The sequence below is a fragment of the Gossypium arboreum genome, chromosome 6 (genome assembly GCF_025698485.1).
Source record: "Gossypium arboreum isolate Shixiya-1 chromosome 6, ASM2569848v2, whole genome shotgun sequence".
NCBI lineage: Eukaryota > Viridiplantae > Streptophyta > Magnoliopsida > Malvales > Malvaceae > Gossypium > Gossypium arboreum.
The window spans coordinates 133,081,030-133,100,534 of NC_069075.1; positions in this window are offsets into that span (position 1 = coordinate 133,081,030).

Below are 19,505 nucleotides of genomic sequence, written 5' to 3' on the forward strand. Positions count from 1 at the left end.
CACCTTCTCCTCCACATTTGGACTTCTATTAAGAGCATGATCTTTTTAGTCACTAAATTTATGGGAGTTTAACTGCTCCGTACATTAAACAAAAAGGACTGACATAGCACGTTTCATCACAAATATTTTTGTCACATTGAAGACATTAGCTCTAGCTCTATGTTTCTCATAATAGTGATCTGATTGCGAATTCATCATGTTAATGTTACCCAACATAGGACCTCGCCGATAACTAGCCCCCAAGATGATGATGATGAAGAGATCAACTCTCCATCACACTTGCCTACACTTTGTCAATTTATTCCCAACATTCACTTCCACCGTCTTCACTTTTCTACTCTCCGACTCTTTGCCTTGACAGAGCAAACTAGCCTCCATTAGCACCACCACATCCTCTTCCATCTCTCCTTATTGATCCCACACATCAACAAGAGTATTAATTCCATAATAAATTCTATTAATATTTAATTTCACTCCGAACAAGATAAACTAAATGTAATTACACATCAAATAAAAATAAAATATTTTAATATTAAAGTACATCAAATGTCACATCAAATGCTTTCAATAAATAGATAAGATATATTAATTATTTTTACATCATAGTTTGTGTTGATTTATAATCATATATTTAAATGATGAAGAAATTATTAACTTATGTGTATATATATATATATATATATATATATGTCATTTTCTATTACTTTGAATTGCTACATGGTTTTGTTTTCATTTGCATTAATTAAATTCTCATAAAAATGCTGATAGTATTGGCTTTCAACTTTAGATGTCATTGACTATTGGATCCACCATATATTTAATTGTAATTGAGATTATCTGTCGAGATTTTAAGGTTTGAAGATGAATATTTATGTAAGAGTTAATGAGGGGATAAGGGGGTAGATGAGATGGATGGACAGGCATTGTTGGGTCCAATATAAGTAAACATTGAATCAAAGCCTAACAAATGGTTTGAAGTAGAAGAGAGGGTTAATGAGGGCAGTGAAATGGGGGGAGGTAAAATTCACCATTTATTTATTAGTGAGAAGGGCCTAACATTACAATGCTTTTTATCATATGTCACTGACATTTTGGTAACCCCACTAAATAGCAGTTATGTCTACTTTCCACTATTTGGAATTGCTGTGCAAAAGTGATACACTACTTCCCCCTGGACAAAAAACCCTTTGTTTTTGCTTCCTCTTTATCAATTATCAATACTCTCTCCATCAACCCAAACCCCTCCCTAGTGTCCAGAATAACATAACCAAATTTATTACAATCAAATCTAATTTTCTTTTTATTTTAATTTACAATTAATTTATATTAACAAGTTTTAGGTTAACAATAAAACTCATTATACTCCTAAAGAGAAAATATGAGTTCAAATTTTAAAATAATATTATTAAAAGAATAAATAACGTGAATATTTCATATTTACTTTCAAAATCGATTTGAAATAAACCATTATTAAATCTAATAAAAATATTTCATTAAATATTCACATCATAACGTGAATGAAATCATGAGGGCTGAATCAAAATGAAGGTTGACAAAATCTTATTACTTTCTAAAAGAAATTACAATTGATAAAATCTTAAACCCAAAAGATATTATTGCATTTTTTTTTTGCCTTTCCTCCCTAAAAGTTACTAATAATTAAAATAAATTTCCCATTTATATCTTTAAAAAAATATGTAATTGAGAATCAAATAGACGAAATATGCAACTCTTAATGACTAAATATATTATTATTTAATTAAGAATTATCATGTCATCATTTCAATTTAACAATAATGATTAACATAGAATTGATAGAATTGAAAATTAATAGTGAAAACAGAAACACGTATTTGAAGAAATAGAATAAAATTCCAGTAAAGTGGGAACAAAAATAAAAGTAGTTGATTTTAATAATGTTCCTAGAAGAATAAAATATAGTTGAAAATGAGTTATGGAAGGTTGATATTAATATCATTTGTCCACAGCTACCATTCAATTTGGTTTAAAATAAATAAAAATATCATTAATATTTTTATTAATAAAAATGATCTCCATTCAATCCCATCCACCAACGAAATTAAACACTACTAATAATTAATAAATACAAGATTGACAAAAATAAAAAGCAAATGTGGGTGAGTTTGAGTAGGTACCAAAAATCCCAAAGTTGATTTGACTTGCCTCAGAAAAGATGGTTGTACCAAGGAAACAAGTTTTCACTCTTTTCAATTTCATTCTCAACTTCCCTTCATTGGGAACTTATATTCCATATTCATAATTCAATCCTTTTATAAAATAATAATTACTATTTACATTTTTATATCATAATCTTGACTATTTCAACTTTATTTTTCAATCAAAATTTTTATATCAATTTTAATAATTTATAATAAAATTATTTTCAACCATATCGTGGGTGTATCATAATATAATATTTATGAATTTAAAAACTTCTAAATTCATTATATTACTATATTGATATTAAAATAATTTATTAATATATTTTCAATTAGTATGTTATAATAATAAAATGTAACACGTCATACCTGACCTACACGATAGGACCAAGTTTGGAGGTTACATCAAAATGTTTAAGGAAAAAATTAACCTTTAAATATTTTAAAATTTGTCATACAGAAAACATTTAACTAGCTAAACCAACATGGAAATCCAAGCTTACAAAACCATAGTCCAAAATAAAACATACGTAGTTCAAATTTTAAACAAACAGTAAACTATCTACAAAAGAGAGATGACTGAGCTCCTAACATGCCGAGCCTCCTAAGTCTGTGGGTTACCTACAATTCAGTCAACAAACAGAATGAGTTTATAACTCAATGTGTGTAACCGATATATATGCAAGACAACAATATAGATATAACAATAATTGCCCAAATTCAAATATAGAATTAGAAACATATGATACACAATATTATCATAACAGTTCAAATAAGATGCAGAACAGATCAAATACAGATGCAAAACATATCAGAATTAGAAAAATTTCCTACCCTCATCCATTAACACCATCTCTGACCATCCCAAAACACCATATAGGGTATCAAGTACCTACCATGCCCTACACACCAATCAGTGTCAGTATGACACATTTCAGAGTGATTACAGACTAGCTGTCAGATCAGTATGCGATAAATCGCCATAATCATATACAAAATTGTGGCTTAGTCACTGAATTCAGCAGATCATTAAAATGACAGCACTTCCTTCTTTATACCATTCCCACCCAATGCAAATGCAAATTACAGATATAAGATATCAAATATATACATACAGTTATCCAAACACAATTCATAATCAGATAATACAGATCATTGTCATTTAACAGTTATCACATCGATTATACATACAGATAATCGATTATTAAATTTTAAAATATTGGATATCAAGTTATACAGTCTAACTCAGATCATACGGACCCTACGAAAGGCCTACGTTCGATTCGAACGACACTTAATATGCTCGTGTGGATTCACATAGCCTGAGTACCTGGCAAGTAAGTTCACTGGCACATGGTCGTGTGGCTCAAAACAGTGAGTTACACGATCTGACACACATCTGTGTGACTCACAACCCCTCACATGACCTGGACACATGCCCATGTCCCTGGCCCATGTGACCCTAAATCCAAAACAGTGAGTTACACGCTTGTGTGACCCAAAATAAAAACAATGAGTTACACGGCCTAGATACACTCCCGTACCCTTAGCCTGTGTGCCTCCAATTCGAAAATAGTGAGTTACACGACCTACCACACGACCATGTTTTCTGGCGTTTGAAAATCACTGAAAATTAGGTTTTCAGTACACACCTGATGTAGTTTCGATGTAGAAACAACAAGAATGACTCCAGAACCTCGTATGTAGTAGTGAATTACGGAAATAACATGTTGGAGAAGCGTCTCACGTAAGATCTTCACACAAAAACTTTCCAATTGACGTAACAAACAAACTAGGTCCTTTATTACAACCGACAACAAGATTACAATAGCAATCAAATGAGAAAAAAAGACAACGAGAAAAAAAAAGTAAACTAAATAAAATAAAATGATTTACTCAAAAGCGTAAAAATATTTCTTCATTACATGCACAAGGACTTGAACACAAGACCAAAAAATATACAAAAGTTTAACCATCAAACCACCAGGCTTATTCTTAACACAGATTCATACAGAAATAAACTTGAGTCCAACATTCAAGGATAAGGGTTAAATCAAACAAAATAACAAAATTCCCAAAAGTGAGATTTAAACCCCTAACCTCTAACACACAAGCAAAGCACTTAACCATAAATACAAAAACTTAATTATATCATAATTTAACAAACAATACTCAAATTTTTAGGGCGTTACAAAAAATAATATTGATTCATGTGACATTATAATTCTTTTACGAGTATAAACAAAAGTACGTGCAAGTACAAGTACACGTCTAAGCAACTAGAAAGTAGAATATGTTAGAAACTTTGATTGTTATACTTTTTTTGTTCTATTGTCTATTATAACATCAAGTATAACAATTGTTTGGGACAATCAAAGTTAATTGATGAGTTGAATTTTTTTTACTTGTATATTTTTTTTTGTATTTTAATTAACATGTTAATTAGGCAGCAAATGCAGAATAATTGTATGTACAAAGGAACTAGATATAAAGAGTTTTGAAAGCTTGTCTAATGGGAAACATTTTTGAATGGATGTGAAAAGTTCAAAAATGCATGCACTCTTTCCTAATCTCAGTTGATTAAATTACATGCTATTTAAAAATTTGGAGGGATAAATTTTTTTTTTTGGAGATTTTAAATTGATTTTTGAAAGATGGACTCTATCCTTAATTTCAAATTAAGATAAAAATTTTCACAACTTATTTATAAGCTGCTTATTCACACTCGGGGTATGCTTTTTGGGCATTTAACTTAATATTTTGAGGGTTGATTATGATGTACTCAAACGTTTTTTCTTAGGTATTTATTGAAGAGTTATTCTTAAGTTGTGTTTGTTTACCTGTAAAATAATTTACGAAAAATATTTTCATCCTTTTTCACTGTTTGTTTGATGGAAAATAAATTCCCACCGTAAAACTTTCTCTCCAAAACATGGGAAGAGAAGGCTTTATTTTAAGAAAATGTCTTACCGTTTTCATTGGGTAAAGACATTTTCCAAAGTTTTTTTCTTCAGCGGTAAACTAACCCAAAGCCTCTTTCCCCTTCAGCCTTCCTTCCCACTCTGACCTAATACCTGCCACCAGCCAGCAATGATTCCCAACACCAATCACCGGTATTCACCTTTGATTTTCCTCCTTTTTCGCCTTTTGTAATCGAATTTTGCACTGCACCAATCAACAATGGTGTTCATCTTCCTCTCTCGAAGGTAAGAATGAAAAAAAGGAAGAAATATGTGGTTGTTTTTTAGTAGCAACATGTTGTTTTGGCCCAATTGGTTGCTGGTTAATCCCTCTCTTTTATTTTTTATGGTTTTTGTTATTTTTACGTTTCATCTTCCTTAAACTGTGCAAGCTGGATTTTTGTTGGTGGTAATGGAATAATTAAGATATGGTAATGGTGGTGGTGGCTTAGACACAACTAATGAGCAAAAATTCAAAGTTGTTAAGTTCACATGTTATTTGTTCAAATGGGATTTATAACAGCCCGATTTTGGGGCTAGTCAGAATAATATTTCGAGACCACTAACCCGAGGTTGAAGAAATTATTTTTTTATATTATTTTATGTATTTTAGCATGATTAGATAAGTACATGAAAATTTTGGTGAATTAATTTTAGCAATTGTTTGCTTAATTGCGAAAAAAGGCTAAATCGCATAAAATGCAAAAGTCTTAAATTGTTCGCTGAAGGTGTTAAATTGCCATGAACCTTAATTTAGGGGTTTTAAAGGGCAATCAGACCCTTTCCTAAGAGCTTGGCCGGCCATAGGGAACAAATTGGTCAAAAATTCAAAAGTTTAGGTGGTTTGGTGACTTAATTGAATAAAATAAGACAAGATGACTTCATCCTTTCATTCTCTTCTCCTACCACTGAAATTTTCAGCCATTAGAGGGGTTTTTAAGCTTCAAAATTTCAGCAACTCTAAGCCTTTGCAAGTAAGTGATTCTCATGAGTTCTCTTAATGATTTTTACATTTTTTGACCCCTTTAAGTGTGATCTTTCAAATGAGGGGATTATTTTGCAAGATAGACAAGAGTCTAGAGTTTTTCCATGAAAGCATGTATGTTGTTAACTGAAATTTTATGGAATAATATGAGTCTTAGTTCGGTGATAAACAACTTTTGTGAAGGGATTTCTCATGAAAACCCTATTAAGAACTATTTTGTATAAAATTGAAAAAGTTTTAATTTGACCATGCTTTGGTGTTATGAAAACGTTTATATGCATAAGTTTAAGATAGGTAATGCCTCATATTCTGACCTGGCGTGGGCACAGGTGTGGGGTGTTACAGGATTAGTGGGCATGATTTTGTTTTCTTCCCTTTCTTTTTTCTTCCAATAGAAATTAATTTTGTTTTCCCCTTTTTCTTGGGTAAAAAAGAACCTTTTTTTTTCTTATATAAATCATTGATTAGCTCAAATTTTGACCCATTATGGTACATTTTCTCTATTGACCCTTCTCTAATAATTGATCTAATAAATCAATTGCATGTTTTTTCTTCTCTTTTTATATTTCATTTCGATGAATTATTGTTAAATACAAACAATTATAATGGAATAGAATGTTAAAAATGCTCTTTTTGAATGTTTATTTGGATGCTTTTAGTTTGCTCGTAAACTTTTAGGTAATTCAGATTCGTGATGCAACAATAATTTGGTTAGTAATTTCCTGACAATCTGCTGCAGAAGTTATGGATGTAATTGTCTTGGACATAATCTTGTTTCAAGTTAAAATGATCTAGTTCAACTTTTTTGCTCTCTTTTATTATCAATATGAATTTATATTTTTGATTTTGCAAGTGAGTAATGTAATCTGAATCGAAAGGGTAGGTTAGTTTACAGGGTGTAGTTGAGCTCAAACCATTCGAAACACAATTTGAAATGCAAAACTCCAAGCTCAACTTGAGTTTGATTGAATTTTGCTTTTATAGCTAAAGCAATTTAAGATAACAGTCGAACTGGATGAGCCTCAATTAAAGTGAAATATAAACTCAGTTTTTATACTCAAGTTTGGATTGAAATTGAAACAATAGTAATTAAAAGGAAAAACCTCGATTAAGCTCTTAACCTACTTGACTCAAATACTCAAATTCAGCTCTTTCACTAGCTCGAGCTTGATTTGACGATGGTCAGGATGAATTCAAGTTTTTTCAAGCTGAAGCCAAATAGCTTTTGTAATACAAGTGTTTCTTTTGCTCTCTTAGATCTACTAAGGTTGGATGTTAGATTTTAGTGCTTTTAAAACTCGAAACTTAAGTGGTTTTGCTTGTTGTGTTTGTCACTTACTGCTTCAATGTCTGTATCTATTTTTCTTTTCTTAATTTTGATGTTATAGGCTGTAACTATTTTTATTTTCAATAGTTTATCATAGGCTTACCAAGCATTTTTCTTCATTAACATCAACTTCCTTAGTTTTGGACTCTATATTTATTTTATTTTTAAAGTAGTGTTATACTAAATGGTATTCCTTCATGTAATAACAGACAAATAGAAAAACCATATCTGGTATTGTAAATAGATTCATGATCACAACAAGACAACTAATACCTTTGTATTTTCTAAAAGAGAATTTAATCATTGATTTTTGTCTAAGTTTATGTTTGTTTGTTGGTTTGTAGATGTATTTTGATTCAATTGAATGATAATGTTTAATTTTGTGTCCTAGGTAATCACTCCTCTTTTTCATATGTGTTATAGATCATTTGTTTGTTGGTTTGTACATGTATTTGTGTTGCTGTTATGAGCATTTCTTGTTTATACATTTTGAATTGGCTCAAGTTTTCTTATACTTCTTGCTCGTACTTATTGATTTGTAATTTCAATGATTATTTTCTAACCTTGTTTGATTGATTCTCTTTTATGTCAGGCAGCTCGCTATCGCATCAGTTAGTATTCATTTGCTTAAGATATTCCTTACGAAGAAGTAATGTGGATGGAGTTAGAAGGATTTAATGACGACTTCTTTTGTAGTGTATTTGATTATCTTGTGGGTTGTAAATCTAAGGCAAAAGCTTTTTTAGCTAAAAGTATGAAACATAGCAAAATTTGACATCAAAAATTTTCTCAAAGTTGAAGATATTGATGCTTTAATATGGTGTAGTACTAATTATGTGGTGTAATACTAGTTATGCACTTGGAAAATATTATAGTTATCACGTGATATACTACTATATATTTAATTTGTAGTGTTAATTTGTAGTATTAATTGTGGTTTGAAAGCTATTTTTGTATTGTTATTTAATCTTTGTTTTTTATAACACAATTAGTAATCATCTATTTGCTTTGGTTGTTTTCAATTTTATAATTATTAATATTCTAGCTTAATAATTCAGTACTATTATATATTTAATTTGATGTATTTATTTATAAATAAATCATTGCAATATATATAAATATAGTAAAATATAAAATAAACTCAATTAAACAATGAAAAATAATAAATTCTCAAATGTATGTTTGTTTTATTTAAAATAGTTTTACAGGAAATCTGTTAAACAACAGAAAATATTTTACACAGATTCATCCAAACACCAGAGTCATATTCCAGAAATCATTTTCTAGAAATCATTTTCAATCAAGAAACAATGATTTTGGAACCTCATTTTCGTAAATCAAGTCTATAAATATTAAAATTTAATATTTATGAGGCTATTATAGAAATATATTAAAGTTGGTCCAATAATTTTGGCGATTTGCTAGTTAATTAAAGTACAATAATTAAATTGTAAAAGTCTTATCACAATAGATTTTTAAATAACCGAAAGATCAAAATGACAAATTGAACATTTTAATTTTCCAAATGGTGGTGGATGAGTGGAACGACAGAAATGTGCAAGTGTACATAATCGTAACAAGTAATAAAGTGACAAGTAAATGTCGAGTTATTGTACCCACAGGGACTGTGAAAAGAATAATTTATGAATGCAATTTAAAACACTTTGGTTAAGAAAAATATTTTGTTTTGAAGAGGTGATTAAAAACTAGAAAACAGAATAAAATAAATAAAATAAAATAAAGTTCCAATGCACGATTTCAAAAGATGATTTAATCAAGATGACATAATTGTGTTAGATTAATTACATTTCTTAACGTAGAATTATTAAACTCATGTTTATGTTGTTATGAATAAATTCACGGCAACTCGCTAATTTACTAACTTATGAACATACTCACCTACCAAAATACATTCATCTCTTGACTATATATCTATGTCAATTCAACTGATTAAATAATTTTTAATAGGAAAATGTGTTAATGCACATACATACTTATGAAGTTAAAATAATCTCTTATACATATCTCTATGCCAATTCAAACAATTAATCCAATCTTATAAGCACATAAAAGATTACGTGAGATAACAATGTATTTCTACCTTGAAACAATTTAATCACAATAATCTTCCAAGTTATGCAAGGCAAATGTATCGTTAGATACTGTTGCTAATTTAACCCTCAGCTACCTTAGATGATTAAACATGCACTGATTAAGTATCGTGTCAATTAATTACAATTTCAATCCATTTAAATAATTAATTCATTAGTTACCTTATAATTGTAATGCAAGAATAACTTAGTCATGGTTTTACTTAATCAAACATCTTACCGAGACCTATAACAACACAAGCATAATTTTAATACATTAAGTAGACGAAATGCAATCAACCTAACACAAATTAAATTTAAGTCATATCAATTAAATTAAACATTTCAACATCACAAATATTCATAGACATGTTCATCATAACAACAACAAAATTAAAAGGATAGGGAACAAGAATCAAATCAGGTGTTTTCTCCGTAGCTTGACTAGTTTGCTCCACTCCTCCTTCTCTGCTTGTTCTTGTCGAACCGAGGCTTCTACGAATACTTGAATGCTACTCCAAATGGTGGTTTATTGAATTTTTTTTTCAAGAGGTGAAATCAGCAAGGGAATAGAGAAGAAAGTGAAGAACAATGGAAGGGAATGAAGAGAGAAAAATGAGAGAGAAGTGAAGAATTGAGATGTGTTTGAAGTGAGCAGCCAAGGGGGTATTTATAGGTTGATAAGGCTGTTAAAAATAGCCAAAATCAGCAGCCAAAGACTCCCCCCATGGCCGGCCACACATGTGGCATATTTGAAGATTTCAAACATGCTATTTTTAGGTAGGGGCAAATCTTGAAAGGCATGAATAATAGAGGGGTTTGAATGCAAATTGAAGGAGTCTTCAAGGGTCATTTTGCAAGACAAATAATCAGCCAAACAAGCTGATTGGGTCAGCATGTGGGACGGTTTTGGGCTGCCCAATTCTTGGTTGGACTGGTTTTCTCAATTCAGCTCAACTGGGCCCCTTTTTTTAATTAATTAACAATAATTTATTTAACCCAAATTAAATTGGATTAAAATTAAAATTAATTATATTATGAATTGATACACATAATTTGGACCGTCTTAGGCTGAAAAATTAATTTGCCTTGATGCTTCAAAATTGCTTCTCGGTTTTGCGCTTCTAGTAGTGTCTGCCGAGCTGTTTTTGCCCTTTGTGCGAATCTGTCAAAAATGATCAAAATTAATCAAAATTTATTATAAAATTAAGTAAAAATCAACATGTTAATAATTTAAGTACAATTTAATTATTTTATAATAATTATATATTTTTCGACAATAATTTTATCGAAACTGCGTGAATTTGAGTTAAAAAAGGCATAAAAAAGTGTGTATATTTTCATGTTTCCAATGAGCTAAAATCCACTAAACTTTGGCTAATCATGCTTATGGTTTTATTACTTAAATTTTAATTAAATTAATTAAGATTAATTAATTAATAATTAAAGTATAAAAGACAAATTAAAAGAAACAATAGTCATTTTTTTTCTTCTATTCATCTTCTTCACCGAAACTTAAAGAAAGAAAAGGATTTCAAGCTTCTTCACATTTGACCATACGAAATGTTAAAGTTTTTGAAAGTTTTCATTGACGATTTCCTGAAGAAATTGATGTTAAATTGTTAGATTTTAAGCATAGATGTGAAAAAGGACTAAGTTGTAATATTTAATTTTTAGTTTTTGAACATAAGGAATAAAGTGTGTAAATTTTGAAATTGATGTAAAATTTTTGTAATAATAGATAATATAGGGTCATAGAAGGATGTTATTGAGACCGGTTTCAAAATCGAAGGTCAAAATCGAAAGATATTGTTATTTCGGTTTTAGGGACTAAATTGAATAAAATACAAAACTTCATGGACATTCGAAATATGAAATTGAACTGGTTTATGCATATTATGGGATGTTATAAAATGTTTTATATTGATAAATTGAATTGAATTATTGTATAGATTGAGAATTGAACCAAATCGAAGATAATTGAGGAAAAACAAAAATTGTTGATTAGTCTTTAAAGTCTCGTTTATTGCTATTTTTCCAGGTAAGTTCATATGGTATGATTGTATTTGAATTATGAATATGTATGTTTGGTTGTAATTTGAATTGTTTGCGATTTGGTACAAAAGGTGAGATATAGATTAAATTGTAAATAAATGGCTATGTGTGTTAAAGATGCACGAGTGGACATAATAAAGGATATGATACAATTGACATGCCAATAAGGTTATATGCGTATGTAACACGTAGGTTTGTGCAAGTGTATACAGTTGTTATCAAGTAATAAGTAAGTATTGAGTTATCGTCTCCACAGGGATTGTATTTGTGTTAAATTACTTGATTGTAAAATTACCCTTAATAATTTGGTAAATAAAAACACAATATGGTTGAGAAGTGATGATTAAAATATATTAAACTAAATGCAATGATCCCTAATGCAAATTATCCTAAGTATGCAAACTATATGAATGAAATAGATTTTAGCAAAATTAAACACAATTTGCAACAATTATAACATAAATAAACTAGGACAATTACTTTAATTAAACTCAGTTTATTATCAACATGCTTAATAACATTCGGAAAAACATTCCATGGCAACTCGATCTTTCATGAGTTTGAAAACCACATTAGGTCCTTTCAAAATCCTTTAACGTAAATAAACTAGGACAATTACTTTAATTAAACTCAATTTATTATCAACATGCTTAATAACATTCGGAAAAACATTCCATGGAAACTCGATCTTTCATGAGTTTGGAAATCACATTAGGTCCTTTCGGAATCCTTTACTTAGTAAATATGCATTTTACTGATCCTTATTTACTAAGGGTTTCTTAGCATTCGTGTGAGGTAACAAAGACGTGTTAGGTTTGAAACAGTTTAATCACACAAATCTAAAAACTATGCAGATAACAGAGTTTGGTTAGAGTTGTTATGCAACCTGCAATTTAATCGGGCCAGGATCTAAATTAAGCATGCACATTTCAATTATATGTCCACTAGCCGTCGTCTGGTTAGGATCGCTCAGCTAATACAGGTGCATTTCAATCACGTATGAACAAAATATAGACTTAATTTTAATTGAAAATATGATCGATTGAGGTACAAACATTATAAGCATGAATCAAATAAATACTATTTAATCAAAGCATGTAACACCCCTTAACCCTTATCCGTCCCCGAAACAGGATTACGGGGCATTACCAGTCAATACAGTTCAATTACGGACATTAATTAATATCACTGTTTACATTTATCCTAAATTTAACATATCTTCCCTTTAATGGGCCCTCAAAGTCCAATATGAACAGTAAAATCAATTCAGGACTAATTTAAAATCACTACGAATTTTTCTCAAAATTTCAAAATTTTCCTATAGAACAGTACCCATTCGCCCGTGTGGCCTAGGGGACACGCCATGTCCTTTACCCATGTAACTCTCTGACTTATTACTGATGAGCAAATTAGTTTCACATAGCCAAGACACACGCCCATGTGCCAGGCCGTATAGTCTCAAAATGAGTCTTACAATTCAAGTTTACCAACCTTGCAAATCATAAACCACAAGCAATTCAATTTCTAAAATTTTAACATGTTATATAATCAACCATAATCATTTGTAACAATATTTACAATAAAATCCCAAAATGACCACTTTTAATATCCAAGGTACATGCCATTTACCAAAAAGGAAAGTACTTTACCACTTTGAGTTCGGGATCGGCTTGGATGCTGAGTCGTTAATCACTTTCGTATCTAACCTGTGCACAGAAACAAGCCGTACACTAAGTATGCACTCAGTGATATTTCTATAATCCGAACACTTAACAATATACCATACACTTAAACCATATGCCAATCACAATTATATATATATATATTCATTACAAAATTAAATCTTTTATAACTCACTCAATTTTTTTCTCATCTACTAACCCGATTAGTTTTCAAAATAAATTCAAAAATCATTTGAACAATAATATTTTCCATTCATATCTAGTTTAGAGACACTTATTCACATGTCTCACTCATACTTCAGTTCACTGTTCAATATCAGTAAATAATATTCAACTATTCACTTCTCAATCAGTAATCTATTTTATTCCAAGCTCAATATCAGTCAATATTTTTCAATATGAATCAATTTATCAATATCATTCAGTAACAGTCAATATTTTTCAGTAGCAATCAATTGATCTTTATTATTCAGTAACAGTCAACCATTAGAGAAATCAATCATTTAGTACTTTTATTTACCCCTATTAACATGACTCAGACATAGACAGATACATGAATCCAACCAACACACCAGTACGGCACTCAGTGCCTCATCGGCTATGCCAAAATAAACAGTAACAGTACGACACTCAGTACCTCATCGGATTAAACGAAGTAATAGTAACAATACGACACACAAGGTGCTTCATTGACTTAAAGTCGAAGTAATAGAATGACACTTATAGTGCCTCATCAAGGTCGAAGTATCCCTGAACACTTCTAATCCTATGGCATGCCAAATATATCTGACTTAACCCGATACTGTTAATAGGGTTTTAATAAATTTTCAGTTTCCAATCAATACACATTTCAATTTAATCACATAAATTAATAATACAATACAATTCAATTGTAGCACCCCAAACCCGGCCCAGACGTTATGGCTGGATCCGACATGCCACATCGAAGCGTTAAAAACATTTTATATTGTTGATCCAGAAAAACCTACTTAGTGTTTTAAAAGATAATTTCATTATAGGTTAAAGTGAATGGAAGCTATGCACCAGGTAGGAAACCGGAAAAGAGGTGGTGAGTCCATCGGACTACTTAAGTACCAAGCTCCCTTCGGATCCAATCCTAGACATGCATACCGCCATTGCCACACCTTAACGTCATGGATATTTCTAGGAAACCGATTTGATTAAGTCATTTTTAGGAAAAGTGATTAATTTTGGAAAATACTTTCATTGCGGAAGCTTTGTTTGTTGTCGTGTTATTTTGAAATCAATTGTTGTTTTTGAAAACGCGCCCTAAAGCTATCCAATTTCAACAGTTAAAATAAGTAATACCTATCTTAGTAATACATATTAAAACCATCAAAAATAATTAAGCGGCCTTATTACATTTAAAAACCCAAAACTTCAAACGTAAATAAAAGGATGTCCAGTTCACCAGAAGAAAATCAAACTTTCAGAACGGGTGGCCACTCCGAATTCCCTCACAGCTCCAAGCCCACTATGGTTGGGGATTTCTACGTGGATGAAAATAAAAGGGTGAGTTTGGGGAAACTCAGTGTAAGGAAAACCCATTCAAAGCCCAAGTCACTCAAGCCCATTGGGCCTAAGCCCTTCAGTATAAGTGGTATGGGCGAGCCCTTTTCAGATTACAATAACCGGGCCTTAGCCCTTATTCAGATAACAAGATGGCCCATAAGCCCATTTCAAAATACATGCAACATCAATAAACATATGCAAACCCATTTGGGAGACTACTCAACCCACCAACCACTACACTCCACCCGTACCAGCCATACACTCCATGTGGGAATAGCTCAACCCACCAAATTCAACACTCCACAATTGCTTTGCCTTTTTCGATCAGCTTAATAAAGTGAGGTAAAGCCTCCAAGACGTGGACAAGCCACTTTCAGTACTTCCTCCGTCAATATCCCAGTCCATGCATCGATAATAACAACATGGCATGCAAGAAATAACAACAATCAAACATGCATTTAGGTCAATTTAACCCTAGGGGTATTTGGTAATTTATCTACTAGGGGTAAAATTATAAATTTTCACTTTTAAAGGTATTTCAGTAATTTATCTATTTTAGGGTTTTTCATGCATATTCCTACTTTTCACGTACTAATGTAATCACGCATCGAGGGTTCTTACCGAATTGGGCGTATTGGCCCATCATTCCAATTTTGGCCCATTAAGCCCAAAAATATCGAGGCACGTAAATCATGCACTTTGCGGTCCAAACATTGCAGCTTACCAAAAACATTAATCGATTTACCTCACGAGCATTCGACACTCATAAATCTACAAAATACCGGTTTTCGGCATTTCGCTTTTCGCTTTTGCCGATCTAGACTAAGAAAGAGGGTGTTAGTTACACACTGTTTGCGACGATATATTGACGAGATCCACACACGAATCGCCTACAATTGGATTACTAACACGTTAATCTAACTATTCAAATACAAACTACGATTAACCCCTTACAATATTCGCCAACCACACCTACAGATCATAGTAAGCTTATAAGAAATCAATAAGCAACTCATTAACAAATTTTTGTCAATGTTTACCACATAATCATAATTTCACTGCAAGCTGTCTTCCTGAGCAACAGCACTAAATTATTTATAACTGGAGCTACGAAACTCCAAATAAAGTTCCGTTAATTTTCCCTGAAAATAGACTCATATATCTTCTATCCATAAAATTTTCAGAATTTTTGGTTTAGCCAATCAATACCAGATTTTTCTCAAAGTTTCCCATGTTTCACTGTTTGACTAATCTGACCACTCTTTATTACGAATCAAATTTCTCATTGTACAGAATTCAAAATATGTTCTTGTTTATTTCATTAGAAACTAAACTCAATAAGCTTTAATTACATAATTTATTCAGCTTCTAATTCATCTCCCAAAATTTATGGTGATTTTCTGAAGTCACGTTACTGCTGCTGTCCGAAGCAGATTTATTACCAAATCACTGTTTCACACATACCTTGCATGCATGTTATTTAAACATGTATATCACCAATCAATCATCACATATCTATGATTTTACTTAAGAATAATCTCCATTTCATCATTTTAAAGCACAAAATGTTAGCTGATTTTTCCCTTTAACATCTAAGGCACATGCATGCTCATTTGTTTGGCTCAACTTCACCTATCTTCCATTTTTTCATCAAAAGAACATGAAACAACAACCATTTCCTTCATTTTAATTCATGACTAAATGCTCACAACACAACTAAAACCAAAATATGCTTCAAGAGTTAAGGTAGAATCAAGAAGAACTCATGAACATCAAGATAGAAGCCAACTACCATGAACTTACCTTCAATTTTCTTCCCCAAGTGACCGAACACTCAAGAGCTTTCTCCTCTCCTTTCTCTTCTCTAACTTTCAGCTATGATGAACAAAGATGGACAAAACTTTGTTCCTTTCACCCCTTTTTCTTTTAATAAAACTTCATATTTCATCCATTTAATTCTTTAATACAAAAGACATGAAATTCTTAGCATGAAACATTTACCTAACCCATTATCATGAAACATTTACCTAATCCATTGTCATGAAACATTTACCTAACCCATTATCAATTTGTATCAATTTGTACCATAAATTATGGATATCAAGTGCTCATATTGTCTACAACAACATGATGGCTAGCCACTTCAGGTAAAATGGGAGGTTTGTCATGCAAATCCTCCTATTTTGGACTCCTATTTATTTGGCCAGTTCAATTTAGCCTATAGCATTTTCAAACATTTTCACATAGGTTTTATTTCATAATTTCACCCCCTTTTTCTTATGGAACAAAAATTAACTAAAATTGCCGGGTTCTATCTTAAGCTTGGGCCTTCTAGAGGTTCACTAACATAATTAAACCTATGCCAACATTCACAGAATTCCCGAAAATTGGGGCGTTACATCAATATACATTCAAATCCCACAATAATCACATATGCATATTTATTTCATCACATTCCCAATCAATTTAATTTTCAATATAACATACATTCAATATTCAATTTCCATATCAATCACATATATCCATATAAATTCAATAAATTTATCACGTACCAAATCAATCTATTTCAATTGTAAAACACAATCCAATTAATTCTCACCTTAAGTATTTATCATAACATTTAATCAATATACAAAAACTAATAACTAAATTCAATATTCAATTTCAACCAAGGTTCACTCCGATTCCAAATACTCATCTCAATGCACTTACCATACATATTAAATAATAATTTCAACAATTAAATATTAAGTTCGGATTATAAAAATACAAACCGTAATTTCCGAGTTAACTCTCGTTGAATTTGTCTTTTCCTTTCTTAGTCGAGGTTTTCCGGCACAACGTTAACTATAAAAAATAAAACAATTAAAAATTATCAATACACTACCATTCAATTTCACATGAAATATTTCAAATTTTATTCAATTTCTACTTTAATTTCAATTTTAATCTTAACTAAATTCACTTACTTTTCTATCTCAATTCATACTTTGTTTCTACTCAACTTTCAACCAAACTTAGACATATCTAAATTTCATCATAAAACCCTAATTTTGAAATTCTTGCAATTTAGTCCCTACTATTTAAAACTAATAACTTCTTTTACAATTTAATCCTTTAATCAATTCTAACTAAAAATTTTATGAATTAAACCTTTAATTCAATCATTTGTTCAACATGAACTATACTCAAAAACCTAAGAACTTCCAAACTCTCAACTTAATTTCTACAAAACTTTATTCTAAAACTTCTAAAATGACTTAATTGGCTTACCTACTTAAGTTCCAAGCTTTCAAATCACAATTTCTCCCTTTTCTTTCTTTTCTTCTTCTTTTCTCCCCTGTTCGTTTCAACCTATTCTATTTCTTTCTTTCTTTGTTTTGCTTCATTTTTATTTTACTTTATTTCATATATATATATATATATATATTAGTAATATAATATAATAATAATATTTAATTTATATATCTTTTAGTTAACTTATAAGAAAATATTTTATGTTGTTACAAATGTATTTATATATGTTTTACACATGTACTATTCCATCATCATGCATTTGTCATATTTTTATTTATTCATCCTATAAAAATCTCATAATATAATTAATATAATTTATAATTTATTTTAATAACAAGTATAAATACTACAATTGTACACATATATTTTTGTATATTTGTACAATATCAATACCATACAATTGTCATACTTTTCAATTTATTTACTAATAAAAATTTCCTAATATAATTATTTAATTAGTAATTATCTTTTACTTATTTTTCAAGTAAATAAATAAATATAATACAAATGTATATATTCACATTAATACAAGTGTTACTATCTAATTTGTTCTTTACACAAAAATCTCAAAATTTAATTATTTTATCTAATAAATATATTTTACTAATTAAATAAAATATCACAAATATATATATATTTCTATTAATACACTTGTATTAAATTATTACCATACATTTGTCTTTATTTAACTTATTTCATAATATAATAATAATTAATATTATTGATTTAAAACTTTAAACATATAAAAATCTAATAAAATCTTAGATTTTTACTTCATATGTTGCCTCAACTTATGCTAAATGACATACTTGTCATTTTGGTCCTTTTACTTTCTATTAATTTATAATTCAACTTTTACCTCTTATTCAATTTAGTCCTTTTCCTAATTACCCTTAATCCATCTATCCACAATCTAATTAACCTCATAATTAACTTCGTAAATATTTCTAATAAATATTTTCAAATCTATTTTTCAGAAATGGAGACCCAAAAATATACTTTTTCGATAACCGTAAAATTTAGGCTGTTACAAAGCAATCATCCTAACTTGAATAAAATTAAGCTAACATTGTTGTAAACAAGAACAAAGAATACATAGCAAACATTTTTAGATTAAATGAAAGAAAAGAAAGATTAAACCCAAGACTTTGACCGACGAGGCTCCTTCACTCCTTCGGTTTGCTCCTATGCTGATGGCTCTCCAAGGTGGCCGACCAAAGGCTCTTTAAGAGGCTTAATTGCTAAAATCTCTATGAAGAGATAATGTTAGACGTGGGGAATGGAAAATGCTAAAAAGAATTGAGAGAGAAGAGAATGATGATGGATGAGGGATCAAATGAGGTCTTATTTATAGGTGAAGAGAGGAGGGTAGTTTGCTAAAAATAGAGAGGTTTAG